The following is a 26,924-nucleotide window of genomic DNA, read 5'->3' on the forward strand; positions in this document are numbered from 1 at the left end:
GGATCATTCATTAAAAATATAGGCAGTATTTAAAGAAAACATTAGAAATGTGTGCTCAAATTTTCATTATGCTTCATGGAATCATAATGTGATTCCACCTCATTAATTTTACATCCTGAAAGGTAAACCCCAGCTATATGACACCGTGGCAATAAACTGAACTTCATGTTGTCCTCACATGCAGAACGTGCGACTCCCTGCTTCAGGTCCTTCCTACCTTGACTTTTCCCTGAATCTACAGAACAAGTGCATACTCATTTTGGGTGCAACCTGGACAGTTTCTCCTGTCTGCAAAATTCTCCCATGTCACCACATCCCATCATGCTCAGATTAGAATTGATCACAGCTCCCTTAGTGTTGGGATTTGATCACTGGCCTTTGACTGTCCTTCATAGGACCATTTTTACAGATTTCTTTTTTCTACAAGATTGTCCTTGACAATGATGTTCAAACTCTAACTTCATATGCCTCTTATCGGGCTCATGGAGATGGTGCTTCTTTCTGTGTCCACAAGTTCAGGCCCTCATATCTCCTCTTGGCCCACCCAAGTTTTGCGAAAACAATGCAAAGTTTCCCCCACGTGCTGTCCTCTCTATTCACACAAATGCCACTCCCACCCACCCCTGTGATGCTGAGAGCCCACTTACCTTGCAGACACAGCCACCCTTCACTAGCTCTGAAAACATCCAGCACTATCCATTGGACCAGACCTCATCAGTAACTGTCTAGTAGCAAGTGTCAAATTTATTCTTCATGATTTTCCAGTACCTGGCACACATCACTTTCTCATTAAATTTCATTGACTGGTTAATTAATTTTTAAAAAAATTTTATTTATTTATTTTTCTCCCCTTCCCCTCCACCCCAGTTGTCTGTTCTCGTGTCTACTTGCTGCATCTTCTTCTTTGTCCGCTTCCGTTGTTGTCAATGGCACAGGAATCTGTGTTTCTTTTTGTTGCATCATCTTGTTGTGTCAGCTCTCCATGTCTGTGGCATCATTTGCCGGCAGGCTGCACTTTCTTTCACCCTGGGCAGCTCTCCTTATGAGGTGCACTCCTTGCACGTGGGGCTTCCCTACGTGGGGTCACCCCTGCATGGCACGGCACTCCTTGCACACATCAGCATTGCACTTGGGCCAGCTCCACATGGGTCAAGGAGGCCCAAGGTTTGAACCGTGGACCTCCCATGTGGTAGACGGGCCAAGTCCGTTTCCCTGGTTAAGTAATTTAAATTAAGTAATACATCACAAATTTTATCCAGCGAGTAAGGACGGTTTAAGTACAATAAAAATTCCCTGAGGTGTTCATGGGTGTGCAGGCCATTTACACACCCTGGCAGAGCAGATAGGACCTGACCTGTACCTGACCCTGACCCCACACAGGGGATTCTGAGGCAAATCCCCTAGGTACTGCCCCAGGAGCTCACAGCTAAGGGCAGACAGTGAAATCACTCCTCAATGGGCCTTTAAAAACTCCACGTGTGCTTGGCAAGGGAGGTATTTTACTCAGTCCCTCTGACTCAGAGCTGGGATCTTGGGTAGAGGAATGTGCCACTCTAAGCCACCTGTAGGATGGAGGTGAAGAGGTCACCGCCTCAGGTTCATGGATGCTCAGAGGAGATGCTGTATTAAAGTTCCCCAAAGTGGAGCTGGGACTAGACCTGGAACCAGAACCTTTCTCAAAATGCATAAACAGGAAAGCTCTGGATCCAAGAACAAAAGTAACTGCCTGTGGAGCTACTGTAACTCAGGGGTTGAACTCCTGCTACCCAGGTAGGAGGATGGGGATCATTTCCCAGTACATCCTACAACAAAGAGAAAAAAAGTATCTGGCCCACACTTGAATTAAAATCAGAATTAAAATCACTGTGTGACTCTCCAGCCCACCTTCAGTTAAGGATAAGGTCACCCATAAGCAAGGACTTCAGGATTGCTGGATAATGCAAACAGACATCCCCTCCAAACTCTGCTTGAGCAGATCAACCAGAATTAAACCAGAATGAAATCTGAGAGAAGACAATCCCCAGACTCCTGGGACCAGCAGGGGCAGGAGATTCTCCTGGGCTGTGGGTGGGTCTGCAGGAGCCACCCTTCCCCTCTCTGTGTCTCTGGGGGCGGAGACCTGCTTTGGGAAATCTCCCTCTTCAGCTATACCTGAGCTGGGGCTGGTTTGCATAGCTGGGAGCTCTCTAGAGCCAGGGAATAAGAGGGGCCTGGGGTACTCCAGCCCTGCTTCAGGTCCTCTGGGAGCAGATCTTGGGACACCTCCACCATGGCCTGGGCTCCTCTCTTCCTCACCCTCCTGGCTCACTGCATAGGTGCTGCCACCCAGGTCACACCCACTGCTCAGCGTCCAGGGATCTGGGCCAAGCCTGGCCCTGCCTCTGAGCTCAGCAGGGTCTGGGGATGGGGGGGCTGTTCTTGGCAGCCAAGGAAATGGGGCTCTGGTGAAGGGCTGATGGAGAGGGTGGCCTGTGGGACCATGAGATTCTTGGAATTCAGTCCAGGGAGGCAGGCTGGGGGATCCTGTGTCTCACATCCTAATCTCATTTCTCTCCTGCAGGCTCCATGGCCTCCAATGAGCTGACCCAGCCATGCTCAGTGTCTGTGACCCTGGGACAAACAGCTAAGCTCAGCTGTGGGGGAGACAACATTAGAGATAAATATGCTCACTGGTACCAGCAGAAAGCAGGCCAGGCCCCTGCACTAGTCATCTATAAGGATAGCAAATGACCCTCGGGTATCCCTGACTGATTCTCTGACACCACCTTGGGGAATATGGCCACCTTGACTATAAGCAGGACCCAGGCCATAGATGAGGCTGACTATTATTGTGCCCCAGGCCATGGCAGTGGGAGCAGCTGGCAGTGAGTCACAGTGACACAGATCGGGAAGTGGGACCAGGATCTGCCCACCCAGCCATGCTATGCAGGATGGAGCCTTCTAGTTCTGCCTCTGCCTTTCCTTCACTAAGCCATGTCTCAACTTCTTGCCCATGGTCAGGACACAGAAAGAAGGTGTCATTATAAACTGATCCAGTCACTTGGATTTATCAACATGGAACCTCTCAAACACCATCAGAAAATCAGTTCAACAGCAACACAATGTCCTAGTTTCAGGCAGAATCCCATTCTGACAGGGTCCTAGTGAGTCCTCAGAAGGGATGGGCAGGGCTGCATAATTTTCAGGGTTCAGCTTCTGTACTGAGCATTTAACATAGGTTTTTCTATCCAGGAAACCAAATAGAATTGAGTCCAGTTTGTAGAATAAACAGGTTTGGTGTGCAGGTGAAGGGATTGTTTTAAAGAAGTGTTGATAAGTAAATATTTACATAAGTGAACTATTTTCCCAGCTTAAATATCTTACTCAGATGAGCAAGTGTTTTATCTGGTAACTGGGCTCCAGTAATTTCCTAAACCAAAGCTTGACATTAGCCGTATGTTTATATGCTATGCCCCTGGGAAAGAATTTCCTGGATCTATCAGTGTGGTCATGTTGGCACAGGCACTGTCAATTTTCAGAACCACCAAAATATTTGATGCAGGATTTAAGGTGATAATTAAAGAGTTTAGTAAATTTGTAGAAGGTTAAAGATGTAAACAACTCCTTGCACAGGAATGAGAGATATTGAGACATTTGATGCAGTCTTATGTGAGCTTATTTGAAACTTTGATAGATACAATGGCCCGAGTGACCCCTCAGAAGCTGTTTGGGGAGGTTGCAGGTGGAGAGAACACATGTCTCAGGGTTTCTGGACTGCCTGTGATGGGTGAAGCCTGGCTCTGCCTTGGCCCATGACCTTCCATCTTCTCCTCCCAGGCTCCTCCTTCCCACCTCAGGTGTTGATCTGGGCTTCCCATGATCCTCTATGGCCTCTCTAGTCTCCATAGTCTCTGCCTCCACCTGTCTCTGTCCTGCATCCAGGCCCTACTTGCTGCCAGCTGCCTTGGCCATAGATACTGTGGGAAGCTGAGGTTCCCATCCAGATATGAGCAAACCTAAGGTCATGATAACAAGCACTTGCTCTGATCTTCAGCCCCCAGGATAGACTTATATGTACCAGGAGATTGGCCTGAGCCCGTGGAGCTCTCACAGATACAACTTGGCATGTCTCAGCAAGACCTCCTGGGAGCATCTGGTAAGAAATTCTCTTGTCATTCTATAGTGTTTCCTCTTGGCCATACCTTACTTTACCTCCTCAAATCCCCTTAAAAGGATCAAGTACTTTCTAAACTAAGTGATAGTGAACCTTGATGCTCCCTAATATTTTTCACTTAAATTTAGTTAGTACATATTCCTAAGAAACCCTCAGGGGCAAATTTGAATCTTGTAGAAAGCCTTTCATTCATTCACTTATTCATTCATTACATTTGCAATGCTTATATTGTATGTTACTTTTAAAAAATCTGGCTTGCAAACTCAGCATGTAAATGCGTTGCCTTCCCCCCAGCATGGGACATGACTCCCGAGATGAACCTCCCTGGTGCTGAGGGATTACTACCAAGTACCAGCTGATGATGTAACTAGAAAATGACCTTGAATAAAAGGGTTAACTTGGACCAACAGAATATCTCAGTCTACATATAACACCAGGAGTTAAAAATGCTTTTTACCCAAATCAAGGGGGAAATGGAAAAGACAAATGAGTTTATACAGCTATGAGTCTCCAAAAAGAGCCAGGAGATTATCAGAGGGATAGCCCTTATGCACAACTCACCAGAGTCCCAGAGACAGATAAAGTAGATACAACCCCGGGTATTGGTTCTTCTGAGGGCTACAGAGACCCACAGATTCTATGGTCATGGCAGATGGAGTTCAGTGCCATGTCAGTTGGCCCTTCTTTGGAGTTTGTGTTTCTGTGTGATGGAACTGGACTCAGATGTGATCTTTTTCACAAGTCTCTCCTGTTACTTTTACCAGAACTGTAGTTGGTGCTGGGGTTTAATATATACCCAGGGGATCTGAATCTCTGGACTGACCATATGATAGCCAGGCCCTGAGCCTCAACAGACTTCAGCTCCTACACTCTGGTTTATTGGACTTACCCCACTCAGCTAACATGGAGTTGAAGAAGGTCAACCACCACACCATGGAGCCAAGAGTGCCTACAACTGAAAGCAGGAGGATTGCATCCAGCATCCATGTGGAATCTAAGCCCCCTCTTGATATAGATGTGGAGTGGACACAACCATTTCAAGGCTCACAGGATGGAGGAGTAGAATATGGATGAGAGTGGACTTATTGATATTCTATTCATGAACTATTTTGATTAGTAATCAAAGAAAATATGGCATTGGTGTGGAGAAAGTGGCCATGGTGGCTGCTGGGTGTGGGGAATGGGAGGAAGAGATGAGATGTGGAGGCATTTTTGGGACTCGGAGTTGTCCTGGGTGATGCTGCAGGGACAGTTACTGGACATTGTATGTCCTTCCATGGCCCACTGGATGGAACGTGGGAGAGTGTGGGCTATGATGTGGACCATTGACCATGAGGTGCAGCGGTGCTCTGAGATGTATTCACCAAATGCAATGAATGTCTCATGATGATGGAGGAGATTGTTGCTATGGGGGGAGGAGAGGGGTGAGGGGGTGGGGGGTATATGGGGACCTCATATTTTTTTAATGTAATATTAAAAAAATAAATAAAGACGAGAAAAGAAAAAAAGAAAAAAATCTGGCTTGATAATTTATAATACATGGAGTATTTAAATAGAAAATTCAGAAATTTGTAGCTCATTGCAGATGATACTCCCATCCAGCCTGGTAGTCCGCCTGCAGGGGGCATTGTTTTCCAAAAAAAATAATTACCAGAAGTCAGCACCTGGCAGGAAATGGGTCTCTTTTTTGAGAAACTGAGAAGCATTTTGAAAGGCAGAGGCTCCAACTCTTTCTGAAAAGACTTGGGTTAGTCAGATGGATGAATATTGAGATAGATAAATAGAAATAAAGATATTTAATTTATGGTGTAAAGCTTCATCCATCTTAATTTCTAATGCTCTATATATGTACCAGACCTGCACAAGTTCCATAAGGCACTCAGTGTCTTGCTAAATATCTGTTCTATTGATCATGATAGCTTGAAGTCTGCTCTTCCCAAAATAAGATCTCTGGGTGCCTGCTTAAACTCCAAATATCACATTAATCAAGAATATAGGTGATGCACTGATACAACCTGATCCTTTCAAAACAAGCCCAAAGGGTCCCTATGAGGTATGCCAGACAACTCATGTTGATATCCACTGGCCATCACTTGAAAAATTAGTCAGTCCTGCCTATCCAGCACTCTGGGTAAGCCAGTGTTTGGCTATTAAATAACTATAGCCAATGATATAAAGTTAGAGGATCAGGTCTACCAGCCAAACTGGGAAACTGTACTTCCCCACTACAAGATTGGAAACTCCCTAGGATCCTAGACCTTGTCTTCTGCACTGTAGAGTTCACAGGTCCTGGGATTTGGAGATCAAACTCAAATGACTCTGAATAAATATTAGGATGGGGATGTTCAGCTGTCTGTGATTTTCACAGCAGTAAACACCACCCCACATTGGTCCTGGAAGCTCAACCTTTAGCAGTAGGAGCAAACCCATGCCCCTGTGTTCCCTACTGTGACACCTGCAGGACCACCCAGAACCCTGAGACATGTGCAGGTGCTTGGGGCAGCAGTACCTCCTCTTCCAAATGGGACTGTGCATATGTGCACGGTTAATCAAATCTCTAGTTCCAGGTATTTAGGCAGGTGGGGACACTCAGAGCAGAGCAATTCCTCCCCTGGGCCAGTGGTCCACGGAACAGGGAATCTCAGACCTGAGCAGGAGGTTCTGAATTTCCACCTGGACAAGGATACCCATAAGCCTGCAGCAGCCAATGAAGAGTGGCCACCAGTTGGCAGCAGTCCTATATTGCCACTGGAGGTAGCTATGCAATAGGGGGTCAGGTAGGAATCAAATGTACGGTGGAGGTTAGTGACACTGATCTCTTACTTGGAGGAGAAAGTGTCCTTCTTTCTGTACAGGTTAATTTTGACACTCATGTAGAAATTCATCTGCTTTGTGTGTCTCCTCTCAAGCTCTTGGATATAGTGCCTATCTCTCTGGATATAGGTCCAGGCATCAGGTGTCCTCCAACCCTTCTCCAGTGTGCATCTGACGTTTCCTGAATGCACCTCCCACAGGGGCACTGGAACTGATTTTTTTCTGTTTCTCTCCTGGAAGCAGATGCCAAATTTAATCTCCTGTTTTCTAGTGCCTTGCTCACTGGTATTACACTTTACCATTTGTAGGCTTAAAAGTGTTTATTTGTTGGTGTGTTTTTGTTTTATACTTTTTCCCATGAAGTGAAGGCAATTTCATTACAATAAAATTATAATCATGGTGTTCCTATTACTCTCATCCTGCTTTCCTTTCCTACTCTTAATGAGCAAGAATTTCCTACTGAGAAACCTCTGACTTCATGATAGGGTAAATGAGGCAAAGCACCTATATAACATGTCCCAGGAGCTCACAGTCAAGGGCAGAAATGTATAGCAGCTAAATGGATCTTTGCAGACCTTCATGCGCACTCACTAGTGAATTTTAATCTGGCCCATTCATAGGACTCCCAGGTTTCTGTCTCTGACTCAGCCATAAAACGAATGGGCCAGAAAGCTCTGTGTCTTAGATCATAATTAATGAACTCTCAACTGCGACCAGACGGGGCAGAGCAAAGGTCTGGATTCCCAGGATCACCCAGCTTCAGCTCATGATTCTGATCAGTTTCACACAGGGCCCAGGTTTACCCCATGAGCAGGGACTTCAGGTTCCCTGGAAAACACAGACTGGTAAGTCAACTGAGAAATGCTGTGGCCAGAATGGGCAGTGTGAGCAGTTAAAAGCCCAGACAACATCTGGGGATGAAGATGGGCCCAAGCTCATTGGACCAGCAGGGGAAGGAGAATCCTGTAGGGTGAAAGTGGGGTCTGCCTAGTCTGCCCCTCCTCTATGTGTCCTGCACCTGAGTCCTTCATAGAAACCATAAAACTCCTTCAGGACTGTCCCCTGAGCTCTAGCTGATTTGCATAACTGGAAGCTGTCCTCAGCCAGGGGATATAAGATGCCTAGGGAACCAGCCCATCCTTGGGTGTCAGAGAGCACATCTCAGGGCATCTCCAGTGTGGCCTGGACTCCTCTCCTTCTTGCCCTCCTGGCTCACTACACAGGTGCTGCTTCACAGGGTCACATCTATATCTCCATCTCCTAAAGGATCAAATGTAACCTGACTCTGAGCTCACCAGGGCATGATCATGCTATGACAGGGAACCAGTGGGGCAGCAATCTGCCCATGCTGTGCTCACTGGACTCTGAGCCCAGACAGCCCTGCAGCAGACAATAGTGGGGGCCAAGAGTTTCTGGCTCCTGCTAAGGCTCCATCTACCAGCCACACCCATGCAAGAAGGGGCTGGGGCTGATGACATGGGGCAGCCTAGGAGACTACTGAATCCCTGCACATCTGCCCTGTGAAGGCAGATGGGGAATTTCCAGGGGATGAGACTATCAGCTTCAAGCCCACTTCTCTCCTTTCTGTCTCTGTGGTATCTGAGGTGCTGACACAGCTGCCTTCAATGTCCTTGACCCTGGGACAGACAGTCAGGCTCACTTGCTCTGGAGAAATCCTCACATGAAAATATACTCAGTAATACCAGCAGAAGCCAGGCCTGGCCCCTGCCCCACTTATCTATGATGATAAGAATCAGCCCTCAATGATCCCTGGACAGATTCTCTGCCTCCAACTCTGGAAATATGGTCACTCTGACTATCAGCAAGATCCAGCCTGGGGACAAGTTGACTATTACTGTCAGTTAGTAGATAGTGGTGCTTGACATTGTGACAAGTAGAAGGGGAAGTGAGAAAAAAAGCCCTCTACCCGAGTCTGCCTGACCCAGCCTCTGCCTCCCTGCCGTGGTCATGCTGAGCAGAATGGGACCTTCTACACAGTGTAGACCTAAGTTCCTGTGTAGACCTAAGTTCCCATTTACTGCAAGTCATTGTTCATGGTTTCTCTTCCCAATTTCTAATGAGCTTGAATGAATATATATATGACATCATTGGGTACAAAAAGCAAAACTGCAGCCACATTATTCTGCTCTTGGAATATTCATCTAGGACAGAAATTGCAAATGGGCCTACTCTCCTTGATGGAGGGGACTGTAGGGACACTCAAATACTTGACCTTCCCTACTCTAATAGATCTTTACACAAAGGCCTAAAACTCCCTGTTTCCATTGTGCCAACTGAAGAAAACAACAAATCAACAGGTGAAGCCCAGAAAACTCATTGCAATCTTAAGGTTCCTGATACTTCATTGTAAGGGCTATGTCCCTTTATCATCCAATAAGAGCCTTGACAATGGAAAATCAGGCCTACCTTCACAAGAGTGAAATGTACCTTATCACCACAATTCTCATATTAAGTATTCAAAATGGTACTCAACTGTTTCTAATCCAATGATAGGATATTTGATTTTCTTTTTACTTACTGGGACCTATTCTGGCTCCTGCTCTTAATGTTTAATAAATTAATAATACCCATGGATCCTTCATTGCCTCCTTCAAAGGATCACCTACCTTCAGTAACAACCATCCAATTTCATTGCACTGACAACTACTATGCTTTCTCCATTGTTCCTCCATGGTTTCTCCAGCTCTTCATATTTCACAGCCCCAGTGCATTTCTGGTTTATGACCCTAATTCTTCACAGGAGAAAGTTTGAATTACCACCCTCTATCTGTGCTAGAGTGCATTGGGCTCTGGGCACCATTTTGCTGGGGGAAGTTAGCAACGCAGGCCCAACATCATGATGTAACATCTGGGCCATTCTTTTTTTTTTTTTTTTTTTTTTTTTTTTAAAGATTTATTTATTTATTTAATTTCCCCCCCTCCCCTCGTTGTCTGTTCTTGGTGTCTATTTGCTGCGTCTTGTTTCTTTGTCCGCTTCTGTTGTCGTCAGCGGCACGGGAAGTGTGGGCGGCGCCATTCCTGGGCAGGCTGCTCTTTCTTTTCACGCTGGGCGGCCATTCTTGATTGAGCAGTTGCTGATTGACTTCCCCAGGATGCACAATCTGATACAGAGATTAATTTATGGAAAATAATAGGGCCTGAATCCAGGATGAACACATGTAAAAGAGAAAGGACACAGGACCAAGCAGAAAGTGACTTAGCTCAGATGAGGGCTCATCAAAGATCTCAGCTGACTCCATGGGCAGATCTGAGCCTGGGAAAGCTCCTAAAGACTTCCGTGCATTATGATGACAGGGCCAATACTCATAACACTACATTGAAAATCTGAGACCCAGGTCATAATCACTAGCCCAGGGCAATTGTGGGGCAGGAGGGTGAAAAGTGAAGGCAGCTCACACAGCACTAGCAAACAGATGGTTGGATCTGGGAAGTACACCACGGCTCCCAGTCCAGGCACTGGCTTCTCTCTGGGCAGAGATGCTGCCCAATCCCACCCCTATATCCCTATATGGTAAGAACCTGTCAGTTCTCCAAGTCTTCCAAGGACATATTCCAGAACCTTCCAATACCCACCCATCATCAGAGAAGGAAGCCTGTCTACTGAGTCTCATCCATGCAGTGTGGAACTGAACTGCTTCTCACAGTTCCTGGGGTGAATGAATGGTGATTAACATGAGTGAATTTCCAAACCAGAAGGTTTTGAAGTATACCTTCTTTTGATGCCTTGTACAGTGCTCTCTGCTCTGAACATCACAGAGATCCCACCTGTCAAATATGGACCATCAAGGAGATCATGAATAAATCTGGACACAGGGGCACACTTATCACTCCATGATCCTTTTTCACTCTGGTGCCTGTCCATCCCTGAGGGAGGGAAGGCCCCTTCTAATTTGACCACAGGCAGAGCATAGAAGAGACAAGGACCAGAAAGAAGGCTGAGAGAGTGAAGACCCTCACAGGTCAAAGCAGTGGAAGATTCTTTCTGAATCTCCACCTGGACAAGAAGCCCTCTGAGGCTGCAGTAGCCAGTGGGGTGTGACCTCCAAGGGGTGGCAGAGATATACCAGACAAAACCACCTTGAGATGGGCTGGACCCAGGGAGATGAATTTTAATGTCAGGTATATTTAGTGACATGGTTCAGAGACCTAAAGGAAAAGACATTTTGATGTTTAAACATAATCATCCTTAGCAGTATTGTTAAAATTTTCTGCTCTCTGTGTCTCCACTCTGGCTGTCAGCACAGGTTACTCAAGTCCCCTCCATTCCCAACCAAGTTATGCTTCTCACCTTCCCAGAAAATACCACCTACCAGGCATTGGACCAGGTTTTATCTGTCTCTCCCCAGGAGCCAGGTGTCAAATTTAATTTCCAATTGTCTACTCTCTGGCAATCTAGTGTTGCTCTAATTCATTGGTGGGCTTAAATGTGTATGTTTAACTTAATATCTTTCCCCCATGAATTTAAAGCACATTAATTAGAATAAGCTGCAATCATGATGTGCCCATATCTCACATTCTGCTTTGATTTTCTTCCTGAACCAATATTTCTTCCAGAGTAGACAAGTCTCTGACCTTTACCTGATCCTGACCCCACACAGGGGACACTAAAGCAAAGGACCCAGACCTGCCTCAGGAGCTCACAGCCAAGAGCCCAAATATTAGGAACTAAATGGAGCTGTGAAAGTGTCATATGCATTTAGTAAGAGATATTTTATTCTGGCTCATATATGAAGATGTCGAAGGAGGAGCTCAGACTAAACAAAGCATGTGACAAAGTCAAATCAATTAGTGACAGAAAACAGCCTCTCAACTAAAACCTGATGTTGTAGAGCAAAGGTCTAGAGTATATTTCCCCCTGGGTCAATGCTGTGCCCCTCTGATCACCTTCAGGATAGGGTCAGGATCAAAACATTGTCAGAGACTTCAGGTTCCCTGGAAAACTCAGACAGTCATCCTTACTGAGCTCTAACATGGCCAGGCCAATCCAGGAACAAAGCCAGGACAAGGTCTGAGGGTGCAAACTTAACCCAGACTCATGGGACCAGCAGGGGGAGAATGGCTTGTACTGAGGTTGTGGTTGGCAGAGGTCCTGCCCCTCCCTTCTCTGTGACCCCAGGGCTGAACCCTTCTCTAGAGGCTTCAAACCTTCATGAATAATTACTCCAGAGCAGGGTTTATTTGCATAACTGGAAATTCTTTTTAACCAGAGGATACAGAAGGCTTTGGGGAAAACAGCCCATCCACCAAGCCTCCTGGAACTTATCTATAGGTGCCCCTGCCATGGCCTGGACCCTTCTCCTCATTGCCCTCTTCACTCACTGCACAAGTGCTGGCCAATAGGGTGGCACCCACCTACTCATAGCTCTTTTCTGACAGGGTCCTGAACCCCTGAGGATGCTGCACATTCCACAGGAGTGGGAGGGTTTCTCTCATTATTCAGAGGGTCCATTCATGAGCCCAGTTCATGGGCCACCAGGGTGGGGGTAGATGGGAGCAGTCCTGTGGGCCTCCCAAATCCCTGGAATTCAACCCAGACCAGGCAGGACTGGAATCTCCTGGAGATGAGCCCCTCACTCCCAGCTTACCTCTCCTTTTCTCTCCTGCAGGGTCCATGGCCTCCTGCCAGCTAACTCAGCCCAACTCTGTGTCAGAGGCACTAGAACAGATGGCCAGGCTCACCTGTGGGGGAGACAACATTCAAAGAAAAAGTGTGCGCTGGTACCAGAGGTGTAGTTTTGCCAACATCTCATATTTGCCATGAAGCCTCAGTGGGTACAAGGAAGAACCAATTTCTGAGATTGGATTCTCCCAACCCCCAGCACCTTGACACCCACCACCTACAGATCTGTGCAATGGCCTCCAGTCAGCCCTATCACCTCCCCTCTGAATGGGACTGGGCATATTTTCATAGGTGATCTCAGCCCCTCATTCTTGCTCTGGAGACAGGGACAAAGGTATGGCTGGACCATCATTTCCTAAAGAGATTAGGTGGGTGACCCATGGGTCCAGTCAACCATCTCAGCAGGATCAAGGAGTATGGACAGGGTTGTTAAGGAAATATTTGTGAAGGACCCTCATATCTGCATCATTCTGCTGGAGATGTGTCTGAATGGAAGCTTCAAACATCAAGTTCACTGGATTTCTTTTCATTTTCACAATCTATTGCTTTCTTTAGAAGTAAAACCAGATATATTTTCTTGAAACTTATAGTTATGAAAGTTTCTTACATAAAGAAAAGTTGAAAGAATAGCATAAATAGCACACATATATCATTTGCCTGGATATAAAATCTGCTAATATTGGCTAACATTGTGCCATTCTGACACAATCTCTCAAAATTTCCCTCTCTCTCTCTCTCTCCCCCCCATCTCTCTCTCTCTCTTTCTCTCTCTCTTCTTTCTCCCCTCTCTCACTATATATAATATGCCCTTATTCCACTTAGCCCAACATCATCATCACACAGGAGACAATTAAAAACCACATTCTTTCCAGTCACTAGTCATATTCTGCAAGTTGCACAAGAATGTATATTAGACGTGTTTAATTTTGTTACCAATCAGAATAAAAAGATATCCACCATCACATGATGTCATAATTTGCCCCAGTTCAGCATTTCTCAACCAGGATTTGGGGATTCCTAGCCTTCCGGAGACTTTTGGAATAGTCCAACTAGAAAGGTCTATGTTCAGTCTGCACAGTAAAACTTACTGGTTGCCTTGCAGGACTAGAGTCATTTGCTCAGTCTGAATTCATTTTGCACAGTACAGTCATTTATCCTGCATGGTAAGACCATGTTTACTTGTTAGAGGATTTCAGATATTGACATGAGTGAGGGGTCTAGTCATAATTGTTGTACCCAAAGGGCTTCACGGGTAAACAGAGCTGACACTAGTCCTACCAACTGCCTAGAAGACAAGGACAAAGTCTCCTGGAAGAAGAAGTTGTTCAGGAAACTGGCCTTGTAAAGACGGGGTTTCTTACATTGTTATCTCCACCCCTAACCTCCACCGGATTGCTGTGGTCATTGAAAATATGGATAACAGAAGGGAGAAGCAATGGGATTGTGAAGTTTTCACATTTTCTCTGATCTCCATTTCCACAGCTTATTCACTCTTTTAAATTTACAAATATCCATGTTCACCAAGCATGTATAAAGTCCACCTTAGTGAGGTTTGAAGATGAGGTTGGAGGCAGGAGAGGTACTCATGGTCTGGGTCTATGGACAATTCTGATTGGTTAACAATGAGGAAATACAACACTTTCCCTTTTTCTCTGAACTAGTGGCAAGAGAGACACAAAAAGACCATTCTATAATGAAAGCTACTAATCACATTGTTTACCCAGGCTGGGGGTTAGAGGTACTATATTGCACTAGGTGCCACTGTTGTGAAACCTATTGCAAATACAGCTATGGCTCCAGTAAAACTGAAGATAATCAACTGGGAATTGCAGCCATTGAACAAGCACAGCAGCTGATTGGTATTGAAAAGTGTTAGGAACCTCCAATGAACTGAGAAAAGTTTATGATTACAAGTTGCCTTGGGGGACGAGGCTCAAAAAGGAAGTTCATTCAGTAGTCAAAGGTTTTACCCAGGACAGGAAGAGTCACTCAGTGAGTGAGCATCTAGTATTTGCTCTGTGAAGTGAGGACAAATCCTTGACACTGGGCAGGATAAGAAAATGAAAGGACCCCATGCTCCAGCATGTAATGTTCTGATGTGTGGAAGGTGTGTCGTTTGTGGGGAGAGGTCTCTGTGATACTCTAGTAAACAACATCTCTATCTAGTCGACTAGTAAAGAAATCAGCAACATTATCCTATTTAGCACGTGTGCATGTTGCAAATGATGAAGATAACCCTGAAAATATGTTCTGCTTTAAAGAACTACCCATGCAACAGCATAGAAATCCCAGGTGTAGTGAATGCTTCATCCTTAGGCCTGGTAAAAAAAGAAAAAAAAAGTCTATTGGCACCATGAATTTTGCTTCCAGGAGACATTTTCTCTTCCTATAAAATTTTTTTTTATCTTTAAATTAATTTATTGAGGTATGGCACTAATACGTAAACATACATAAACAATAAGTGTATTGTAGTAGCTGTGAACTTATAAAACAAACATATAAAATGTCACACAGGACTCCCACATCTCACTCCACAAATAACACCTTGCATTGTTGTGAAACCTTTTTAACTAATGATCAAAGAGCATCCTCAAATGTATTCACCAAATGCAATGAATATCTCATGAAGATGGAGGAGGTTGATGTTATGGGGGGAAGAGAGGGGGAGTGGGATGGGGGGTATATGGGGACCTCATTTTTTTTAATGTAACATTAAAAATAAATAAATAAAGACAAAAAAAGAGCATCCTCAAAATATCACTCCTAACCAAAGTATCTTACATTTGGTGTATTTTCTCCCGAACTATCCTATTATTATTATATCATTCATTCAAGAACATACATAAACAATAAGTGAATAGACAAAATTGTGAACTTACAAAGCAAATATGTATAACATCATACAGAGGTCCCCTATATCAACCCACCACTAACAACTTGCATTGTTGTGAGACATTTGTGACAAATTATGAAAGAATATCATCAAAGTCTTACTACTAACTATAGTGCATATCTTACATTTGCTGTATTTTTCCCCAAGTCATGCTATTACTGTTTTTTAAATATATTTTTATTATAGAAATTGTGAATTTACAAAACCATCATACACATGTACAGCATTCCCATACAATACCCCTCTATAATACACCATACCGTGGTGGAATATTTGTTAAGATTATGAGATAATATCATCATCCTATTACCACTAACTGTGGTCCATAACATACACTGGCACACTATTTCCATACTTCCCCATTATCAACACAGTACATCTTTGGCATAGATGCAAGTATATACAGTATTGCTGTTAACCATAGTCCATAGGTCACTCTGGTTTTATATTTCCCATGCTTCTTCACATTCCCACTACCCTGCAATGGTGATGTACATCTGCTCTAGCTCACAAAAGACACTGTTTCATCTGTACAATCAACCACAATTCTCACGTACCTCTAAGCTTACTGTGTTATTCAGTCCAATAGAGAATATTTTGATGCTGACTCAGCATGTGGTTTTCCTTGCAGAGAGGGCTGGTGTTCAAACTCCAGGGAATATAATGATAAAAGTATGGGATGACTATGACAAGGTTAACACTATTACAGAAGACAATCTAACTAGGGAATGCTTAAGTAATCATGTTACAAACTGGATAATTGTCACATCCAGCTCCTGCTATGTCAGAAACTAGTGCTTTAGGAGAAGAGATGTGGTGGACTGGGAGCCAGGATGAAATGGGAATTGCAAGAGCACTATCAAGAAAAGGGCCAACAGACATAGGCTGACTGAAGAAAGGTGCAGGAATAAGTCTCCTGAGTCCACCATGTCCATGAAAAGAAGCAGTTGCTCACATCTCTGCCAGTTCCTAGATTCCCAGTGACAAACTTCTTGGATTTAAGCAGAAATAAAGCCCTTGGAACAACCAGGATGCACATGGAAATCTTGGAATGTTTTCACTTGCTGCCTGGACTCAGCCTAGGAGAAGGGGGAGAACCTGAAAGCAGCAAGAGTGAAGCAACTCATGATGTACCAAAAGTCTCCTTAAGTTCACTAGTTGATTTCTCATCAATAACTATGGAAGCTAGAAGGCAGGGGGGTGGCATGTAGGAAGTGCTGAAATTAGAACATTGAGAAAAAATTTTATTTCTTGATTGATGCACTCATCACTCATTTGATTTGCAATGCTTAAGGGAATCCCACTTTCAGAATAACAAGCTCACTCGATAAAAATTTCAGAGTATTTAAAGGAAAAATTAGAAATGTGTGGTCATTTCTTCATTATTCTTCATGGAACAGTGGTTCCATGTCATTATTTTCACATCCAAAAAGGTGCTTCTCAACTACAGGGACCCCGTGGCCATAAACTGCACTTGGCAATGTCACCACATAGAGAACATGCATCTCCCTCCTCCAGATCATGCCTACCTTGAGTTTTCACAGAAACTAAGGAACAAGTGCAGAGCATGCTTTGGGTGCTGCCTGGGGAGTTTCTCCTGGCTGCACGGTTCCCCCAAATCTCCACACCTCCTGACAGGCATCTGATTAGATTTGGTCCCAGCTCCCTTGGGCTTGGGATTTGGTCACTGGGCCTGGACTGTCTATGACAGGATCTTTTCTACAGAATTTTTCCCCTACAGGATTTTCCTTGCATTGATGTGCAAATTCTGACTTCATAAGCCTCAGATCTGGCTCATGGAGATGGTTCCTCTTTCTCTGATCACAAGTCCAGGCCCTCAGTTTCCTGCCAGCCCACCCAGGACAAGGTCTGAGGGTGCAGACTGACCCCAGACTCATGCAACCAGCAAAGGGAGGAGAATCCCCTGGGTTCAGGGTGGGTGTGCAGGAGCCCATGCTCCCCACCCTGTGTCCCTGGGCCTCAGCCCTTCTCTGGAAGCTTCAAAATCCCTCAGCAGCTACCCCTGAGCTCACACTTATTTGCATAACCAGAAGCTCTCTTCAGCCAGGAGATAAGAGAGGCCTGGGGGAAAGCAGCCCCACCTTGGAGCCTTAGGGAGCAGATCTCAATGCCCTTCCACCAAGTCCTGGACCCTGCTCCTCCTTGCCCTCCTGATCACTGCACAGGTGCTGACCCATACGGTGGCACCCACCTACTCAGTGCTCTGCTTTTAGTGGACTCTGAGCCCCTGAGGATAATGCTTCTGCCATTGAAGGGGCAGTTTCCTCTCATCCTTGAGAGACTCCATCCATCAGCCCAGTCTATGGGCCACGGGGGTGGGAACAGATGGGAGCAGGTCCTGTGTGTGCCCAAACTCCCTGCAGCTCAATCCAGGGAGGCAGGAGGGGAATCTCCTGGGGATGCTCTGTTCACAGCCAGCCCACCTCTCCTTTTCCTGCAGGCTCCATGACCTCATATGAGCTGACCCAGTCACAACCAGTGTCAGTAGCCTGGGGACAGATGGCCAAGCTCACTCTTGAGGGAGGCAATATTGTAAATTATTACATTCAGTGGTATCAGCATAAGGCAGGCCAGGTCCCTGTGCTGGTCATCTATGAGGATAGCAAATGGTCCTCGGGTATCCCTGACCAATACTCTGGCTCCAAATCTGGGAACATACTACCCTGACCATCAGCAGAACTGAGGACAAGGATGAGGCTGACTATTACTGTGCCAGCACTGATGGCAGTGTGGCTGGCAGACTCACAGTAACACAGAGAATTGGGAAAGTGGGACAAATACCCTGTCCCTTATCAGTGTCTCACTTTCTAGCCCCCTTGGATGACGTTAGCCAAATGAGCCCAGTCTGCCAAATGCTTCCCCATCCTCTTTCTTCTCCCAAATCAGCAAGTCTAAGTAGCATTGAGAAAAGCAATTCTAGGTCACTTTCAGGAGACCCTACATGAGGGCCAGGACCAGAGGCACAGGCAGGATCCAGGGCCCACATGCTGCATGGTGGGCAAGAACATTGAGGGGGAAGAGACAGGAAGTACCTCCCACCTACCTGGGAGTCTCCAGCCCCAGGTAAACAAATAAGGTGATGGGAGCCTGAACTAATCTGTGACTAACCTGTCACTACCCAGTTGCCATGTCCTGGAGTCCACAAAGAGCTGCTAAGCAGCTGCTAAGATCACCTGACTTATTATCTGGAAATTACTCCTACCACACCTGAGCACCCATTCCTCTTGCCCCAGAAAGTTTACTAAGAAGCCAAAGAAACCTCAGATCTGAAATTGGTTTAAATCCCAGGCCCCTTCTGGTTTGACAGTATTTGACATCCTCCAATAGAGCAGACAATTCCCTGAGGCACTGGCCAAGCTCTGCCACTCCCCCTCCCCCACTGCTTTGTCCTTCCTTTTCTTGTCCCATTAGCAGCTCCAGTCACCTCTTGTGGGGGGCCTCCCACAACCCCACATTAGGGAACTGCCTGCCTCTTATTTGTCAAACTTTTGAACTATCTGTAGTGTATCTACTCTGCTGTGGCTCTTTCAATATACTTGTTTTTATGAAATTACTTCTTTGCATTATTTCCCTAATGCGGTCACCCCTCGGGCTGAAGTGTGGTTTGCTGGCCTGGCGGGGGAGCAGCCGCGGCAGGCCAAGCCGCTGCCCCCATAATAGGGTGGCTGGTCGGACTCACCGCCACCCCTGAAGGGAGCTCGGCATGGGCGCAGAGTGCCCTCGGGTCTCCCCTTCTCGGCAGCCATGCTTTCGTGGCCGCCCCTCCTACCGGATGGCGCCACACGATGCCTGTGGGGCGGCACCCTTCTTCTTCTTTCTCCCTGCGCAGGCGCAGGGCGGAAAATTCCAGTCTGCCCTTTTCCCCTCCCCCGACAGCAGCAACAGCCAGGCATGGGCGGGAAACTCAAGTCTGCCCTCTACCCCAGCAACAGCAGCCACCAATCCCTAAACCCTGCCCCTTCCCCCAGCAACAGCGACAGCCAATCCCTAACCACCACCCCTCCCCCGTCCAGTACCGCCCACTGACCTTTCTCCGGCAACCAATCAGAACAGGGCATGGCTTCGACCAATCAGCCTTCCCCAGCCCCTATAAAACTGTTGCCTCTCCCTCAATAAAGTGGACTTGCGTGTTTACCTTGTCTCCGCGGTAGTTCTTCTGCCGTGCGCCCTCCAGTCCTGAGAGCCCCCGACAAGGGCCTGGCCTCCCTTGTCCCCAGTTCGTCGCCTGCTTCTCCGGGCGACCCCCTCCTTGCCGGCTTCGCCGGGAGACCCCGTTAGCCGAACCGCGCAACCCCTTGTGAGACCGATCCCTCGTCTGCTGCCGGACCGACCCCTCGTCCCAATTGGGACCGACCCCTCGTCCCAAGCGGGACCGACCCCTCGTCCAGAGCTGGACCGACCCCTCATCCGCAGCCAGACCCCACCTCTACCGACTGAGCAAGCCGCCGCACCCTAAACCAGTCAAGGATATTCATTTTTGGCAAAATCCACATGACCAAAAAGGCATCCATAAGAATGAGCCTATTTTTCTCCCACAAAAATCAGTCTTCAGTTAGATTTGGTTTGTTTTCCAGATTCTCTCGAATTCTATTAGGGACCCAGGATCTTTCTAATTATCCAGGCTGGCATTGCATTCATTCATGGTGTCGTCAGATCTCCCGATGGCTGCTGCAGCTCCATCATCACACTCCACAATCAAAAGGAAATATATTACACAAACCCACTCCGTTTCTTTCCTTTGAAAGAAAAAACATTTCCTGAGAACTCTAGCAGATGACCCTTGTAACCAACTGGACAGCATTGGGTCATGTGGTCAATTGTGGCTGCAAGAGACCAAAGAGAAACCAGTGTCTGCATTTTAAGCACCTAGAAGAGACAACTTAGAGGAAGAGGTGGTTTGGGAATGCCTGCTGTTTGGTTCTGCAAACTGAGTGTGTCAACCGCCCAGCCCCACCCAGATGATTGGAAATTCCCAGTAGCTGTGTCCTGGTTCTTCACTGCTGAATTCTCATGTCCTAGAATGCAGGCCACATAGATGAGTTGGGGGGCTGCTCTCTTGTCTCTGGCTTTGGTCAGTAGCCTTCAGCTCTCCACATTTACCTTGCCCTCGTGGTCAGCAACAGTGAGAGCCAATATCTTTACCTTATTCTTCTAGGGGCAAGTCCTGGGACCACCACTCACCCAGGTGTATGTGCAGGTGCCTCTATTCTGTCCTGTCGTCTCCTCCTCCAAATGAGACTAAAGTATTTGCATGAAAATGGAACGCCTGTTTCCTGGTCTTGAAGCAAGTGGGGCCAAGCAGAGAGGCGTCACTCCTCCCCTTTGGACAGAAGTCCAGGGACCAGGGAAACTCAGCCCTGAGCATGAGGTTCTGAATCTCCATCTGGAATGGACACCCACTGTGCTTCCAGCAGCCTTTGCAGAGAGACCACCTGGAATGGCAGAGAGTCACCTGGGAAAGCCACTTGGTTTTGGGGGAAGAGGGGGATTCTACCATGCAGGGAAGGTTTGTGACACTGACCTCAGACCTGAAGGAGAAGGTTATTGGAACCTGAGGCATAGTGGTCTTGCAAAGAGAGACGTGCTATTTCCATGGCTATGCTTGCAGCCTAAGGAATGCAGTAATTAAGAGTTCCCAGCAAATAGGATGAAGCTGTTAAAGGCTGAAAGAAAAGATGAACACATACCTTTTTTAGTAAATAGAACACTTAGACCTTGTACCTTCAGATAAGATTTTTTGAATTCCTTAGACTATGAGTAATGCTGATAGTTAACTGCATGTTGCTTCTTGTTCTCAGGTAGACTGGGGTATATATAGAGACCGTTGTAAACAATAAAGTTGTCTAATGAGTCTCTACTTGCAGACCCCCTGGTCCCAGCTCCCTTTTTCTTTCTTTCTTTCATTTCCGATACACTTCAGGCCCAAATCTCCAACAAATGACACCCAAAGTGGGGCCTAAAGAAGTGAGTCTTCCAAAACAGTATTGGGAACTGTGGAAAGGATTCCTATGAGGGTTATGAATGAGGTCCAAAGCAGTGTGACTCGAGTCTTCTTTTTGGTGAGTAACATTTCCGCGAAGTCATCAGGGTAATGGGTAATCAAACGGGACATGTGGACGAATATTTGCAAGTGTTAAAAACTTTGTTGAAAGCTAGTGGGGTGCATGTAAAAAGTTGTGAGTTAATAGAACTGTTTGCTTTAATATAAAGCATTGTAGTTGGTTTCAGCCTCAGAGGCATAATGTTTTAAATTCGAAACAGTGGAGATGTGTAATGAAAGCTTTAAGGAGAGCATATGAAAGAGGGGAATCCATTTCTTTTATGTGTGTGAGCTTTGTGTCAGCAAATTGCTGCCACCTTACATCCTTTACAATCAGAGGAAGATGAAGAAGAGGAAATTACTATATTTTTAAAACCCATAGACAAACAGAAAATGGAAGGCCATTTGAAAGAGCTAAATTCTGAACCAAAAAGTGGAGGAGAATCTCCTGGCTTTATGCCTAATCCTAGAACTAATCCCTTTATAGATAAGAAAATAACTATCTGCACTAATGAAATATCCAATCTCCATATATCATTCAGGAGTTTATCCTGGCTTATATCCAGTTCAACCTACTGCACCTGATGAGCCACTGCTTATGGCTGCCCCGACCTCAGCAAGCACCTGAAATTTTTTCAGATACGGCAGACACCTTGCCCTATATTAAAAAATAGTAGTGTCCAACCCCACTCCTTAAACACCCCTGATGCACTGTTTATTGCAAGGATCTGGACAAGGAGGTGCAGAGGTCCAGAAATTCTTATCAGCTTTTCTGATTATATCATGACCAACCCCATCAGATGCTAATAATCCTCAGGGAGGTGCTGAGTTCCATCATGAACCAATACCTTTTAAACTACTGAAAGATTTAAAACAGGCAAAAATACTAAATAAAGTCCTTGTTAGTGAAATCAGGCTTGTAAGAAAACTCTGTTAAAGTGTTAACTGAGATAAGGAAATTATTCTGGCAGCAACTCTGTAAACCCCCTGCTGTCTACATAATAATGTAGTTGTGGGCTAGTGGGGGTAATGAGTTAAACTGCTGGAAAAGGAGAAAAACTTGGCAACATTGGTGTTCTGTTTTGTTTCCATGCTAATTCCGATTGGGCCTATTCAACCAAGATAATAAAATTTGTACAAAAGTTTTATCAAGGTGTTAAAAGGAATTTTTGGTTTTAAATCAATAGTTTATTCCTGAACTTCAGGTCTCAGTGTAGTCTTACAGAGTAGTAATCCAAAAAATGTGTGTTAAGTCTAAACTGCTAAATAAGAGCTTAACTACATTTATGCTGCTCAAGTTATCTTAATTGATTGCTGATCACTAATAAAAATGTTTGCAAGCACAAGCTTGCATGTTATAGGTCACATGGATTCCACAAGAAATCTTAAAAACAGTAAAATCTAAGATGTGATATGATGGAGAACTTAAAAACAACTATACCAAAAAAGTAAGTATTGTGAGTCAATTGTAAACTGTGTTTCTGTTGATGTGTTGTAATTGTTTTGTGTTTGTCTGTTTGTTCAATGTCAGTGTATATTTTGATACCTCCAGATGGTAATATAAATAAGTAAAAATTTCTAAAAGAGCTCTATTCAAATGGCCAAAAATTAAATAAGCGCTTATACTAGTACTTAAGTTTAAATGTTAATGGAATCTCTACCTACAATGATAAAAATTGTAAGTCTTAATTAATGAAATTACTGTCTTTTCATAAAAAATGGTTCTTGCCTAAGTTGAAATGAATAGTTTATTTTTTCTTCACAAAATAAAGGATGTAAAACTTGAATAAATATTTTGAAAGGTAAAATTTTGTTGAAGTGCTAACTAAAAGTTGATAAGTTTGTTAAAAAAAGTGTATTTTGTCCTAAAATAAGACAGCTGGTCTTCATAAAATCAGAAAGAACATATGCAGAATGGAACTTGAATGCATGTGGTAAGTTATAAAGGGTATTAGAGTAACTCTGGATAAGGGAATGTGTTCTGTGAAGGTAAAATTTGTCTTAAAATAATATAGTCTATATGGTTATAAATAATTATAAGAAGTTTAACAAAGAATTGTTTAAATTAAGGTATTTAAATGGCTAGTTTTAAAAAGTCATTATTAAAGAAATCTGAATTAATAATAATAATAAAAGATAATTTTATAACAGGAAAACTTATCGGTGGCCAGCCTCCCCTGCCAAGTTGCTTCTAGGAGACTGTTTCTGGTATTACATGCTGCTAAGTATTTAAAGTGAAGAAAAGTTCATTATTTTAACAAGCTCGTTTAGTGTTGATAGTAATTATATGTTGTACGAAGTTTTCCTGGTAACTTATGTATGCAGGATGTATAGAACCTTTTTTTTTTTAATTAAAAAAATGCAGAAAATAATTTTGTCCTAAAATAAAATTAGTTACTAAGAAAACATAAAATGTGGGGCTAAACTTGAATAAATGAAGGAAGTGCAAAAGGTTCGTGAAAAAAATTTTTATGGTTAAAATTAAATAAAATTGGATGGGTCTTATAAAGTTTTAAAAGCTTTAGTATCAAATAGTATATTGATGCAAAGTCAAAAATTTGTTCTTTCTCAAAGTCTCTCAAATCATTAGTCTGTTTTAGTAAAAGTTTATGAAAAGTTTTTATCCTGAATAATCAGTATACAAAGAAAGTTTGTTTTATCAAAATAGCTTCTTGTGCTTTAACCTCATCATTTCCTTCATCTTCCAAGAAGGAAAGGCCTTCTCTCTTTTAAAGGAAAATAATGTTCAAACCTGCTTTCTCAAAATCAAATCCTGAAAAGTAGCTTTCTATTTCAAACTAGTTACAAGAGATTTGTTCTTTTACCTTGAAAGAAAAATTATGGTAATAAAATAGCTGAGCTCATTTAATTTGTTTATAAGTTGAATGTAAGGTGTTTAAAAATGTTATAAAATTAGCAGGATTCTTTAACCCTCTGTTAATTAAAGTTGTATGAGTAAAAGGGTCATATGAATGCTTAAGTGTATAATTTTATTAATACTTTGACATAATATTAAACAAATGTACAATATGGTTAATTATGGTTTTAATTATTATAAAAATATGTGTCATAGAAACAACCTTTTATCATAAATTAAAGTAACAACATTGCAGTATGTAGCAGTCCAATATTGCTACTTTGCTGCAAAAATTTATATCCAACTATGTCACTATCACTTTGTTTTAAAATGTGCTAAGACTTTTTTTAGTATTTCCTTAGGCAAGTCAAGCCAGCCTGCATTCTCCTACCTGTAGAAAAATCTACAATAGATGTTTGCAGTGCCTCCCCGAGGCTGTGTGCATAGCCCAAACATCTGCCCTGGCATGGTGGTGATAATCTGGCTGCATAGAAAAAAATTGGTGGCTGAAACTCTGATGACATTATGTTAACCAGTAATCCTTTTTTCTGAATGAAAAGAAACATCAGAGACAATAGTATCTTAAGAGCCTGAACTAGGCAAACAATTGGGACAGGCTGCAAAGTCCCTGCTGCTCTATTAAATTCCTAAATGTTGTTTGGTTGGGTGGGATAAAACTATGCCCTCTGTTGTAATTGATGGAGTGCAATGTTTTCTCATGTGAATAGAGTTTGTAATATTGTTGAAGTGCTGAAAATCTTTCATCCCTCATTTAGTTCAAATATTAAAACCATTGTATGTATTAATTGGGAAAAGTCCTTCATGGAAGTAGGAAAATCTCCAGCAAGCTGCTTTAAATAATAATAAAAGGAAGGTACATTGTGAACATTAACTTAGCCTATGAATTGGATGTGGCAAGCACCAATATTGGCTTTGGGTGGGGTTTGTGGCAAAAGCAAAATTCTAAAGTAACCCTTGTGTTTTAATCACAATTCTGAAAAGAGACCAAAAGCAAAATATAAAAAACCAGTTGTGTGCAGCTTGGGAGGCCCTGCTGAAAGTGGAAGACTTAACCCAATAGTGTCTGGTCACTCTAAAGACTACCAACCCTATCCAGGGGTGGACTGCAGATACTAAAAGCAAGACAGAAATGAAGGACTGTTGTAAATCACCCTCATATTATGAAAAAAACATCTGGGATACCTGCTAGTAGTAACATGTGACTGTCATGTCCCTGCCTAATCCACTAATATCCCTTTTAGGACTCTTGATGCAGATGCCTTTGTGAAGATTCAGGGCCCTACCACTGAAACCTGAGAAAAGACAAAAGTGACTCCACTGAAAAGGTGAACATCATGAGTACCAAATCTTGTGGTGCCTAGCCCAGCAGTTCCAGCTGCCTGTTACTCACCAACAGCTCATAGACATCCCCCATAACTTCCTTCATGCTTACTCCAATGACTGACATCTGATCCCTCCTGCTCTTGAGAGGAATGAGCCCTCAGATGCATGATTCAAATCCTCCAGGGAGTAATACAACAAAAAACAACCCGAGCTATATTCATTAGTTTCCATATGAAAATATGGCTGGAGGTTAAAATACTTCACTGAGACCTGTGGCAATTGCTGCCACACATCATATTAACTTCACAAATCCTGGAACTGCAAACTTGAAGCTTGTGTCTGCCTATGGACTTTGGGCCTGTGTGCCCTCTCCTTATGCTATTATGGCAGGAACTGTTAAAATTACAAAGGAAAATGGATACCAACCCCTTGAACTGACACTCATAATCATAACTTATGAAAGAATTTGTGGAAAATATTCCTTGGAATTGCCCCTTCTTGTGAATGGTTGGGAAATATTCTTGGGAATGGTTGGGACAGTATTCAACCCTTAATCAAACATATCATCTTAAGACCTGTGTTAGAGATCCATTGGTTTTCATAACTGGTAAGGTATCTATTAAGAATGACTCATTGTTGCAGGATAGAGAAACAACAGCAATGGCAGAAGAAAAGGCATCTGGATAGCTGTGAGAATGACGTGGATTTGGCAGTCATCTCCTGAAAGTCAGATATTGCTACATATGGCACAAGAATTCTTGAAATGGACTAGAGGCTTTATTGGACTGTTTATTATAAGCATTTTGGGACTGATTGGAATCCTTACAGCTGCTGCTAATGCTGCAGTAGCTTTATATGAAAGTACAAACACAACAATATGTACATGATTGGCATAAAAATGCTAGTGATTTGTGGCATAGTCAAGAGCATAGAGACAAGCAGTTAAATAATTGAGTTAATGATTTGGAATCAGCTGTGTTACATATTGGAGATCAATTGTATAATTTTAATTTGTTAAGGGAGTTAAGGTGTGATTGGAATGAAAGTGATTTATGTATATTTGTAGAACTCCTGATATAGTATGGAAAAAATCAAGAATCATTTATTAGGCCATAAAAGTAATCTCTCTGGAAATAAATGAATTACAAAGGAAAATATTAA

The 26,924-nt window shown here is 43.9% G+C and overlaps 2 long non-coding RNA genes across 5 annotated transcripts; one reads left to right on the forward strand and one right to left on the reverse strand.

The window, feature by feature from the left end:
- Positions 1-9,863: 9,863 nt before the first annotated feature.
- On the reverse strand, positions 9,864-20,770 carry LOC101422569 (uncharacterized). The gene is made up of 3 exons (XR_188282.5): positions 20,704-20,770; positions 12,574-12,667; positions 9,864-10,089 (listed from the first exon to the last, which is right to left on the reverse strand). It is a non-coding gene; the product is annotated as an uncharacterized lncRNA (long non-coding RNA).
- A 565-nt stretch (positions 20,771-21,335) lies between these two features.
- Positions 21,336-26,924, forward strand: LOC131274609 (uncharacterized). Of its 4 annotated transcripts, none has more exons than XR_009181892.2 (3): positions 21,336-21,581; positions 22,904-23,010; positions 25,682-26,924. It is a non-coding gene; the product is annotated as an uncharacterized lncRNA (long non-coding RNA). The 4 variants fall into 4 exon arrangements; XR_009181895.2 differs by having other exon boundaries at positions 22,910-23,010; XR_009181894.2 differs by having other exon boundaries at positions 22,924-23,010.

The sequence above is a fragment of the Dasypus novemcinctus genome, chromosome 19 (assembly GCF_030445035.2).
Source record: "Dasypus novemcinctus isolate mDasNov1 chromosome 19, mDasNov1.1.hap2, whole genome shotgun sequence".
Taxonomy (NCBI): Eukaryota; Metazoa; Chordata; class Mammalia; order Cingulata; family Dasypodidae; genus Dasypus; species Dasypus novemcinctus.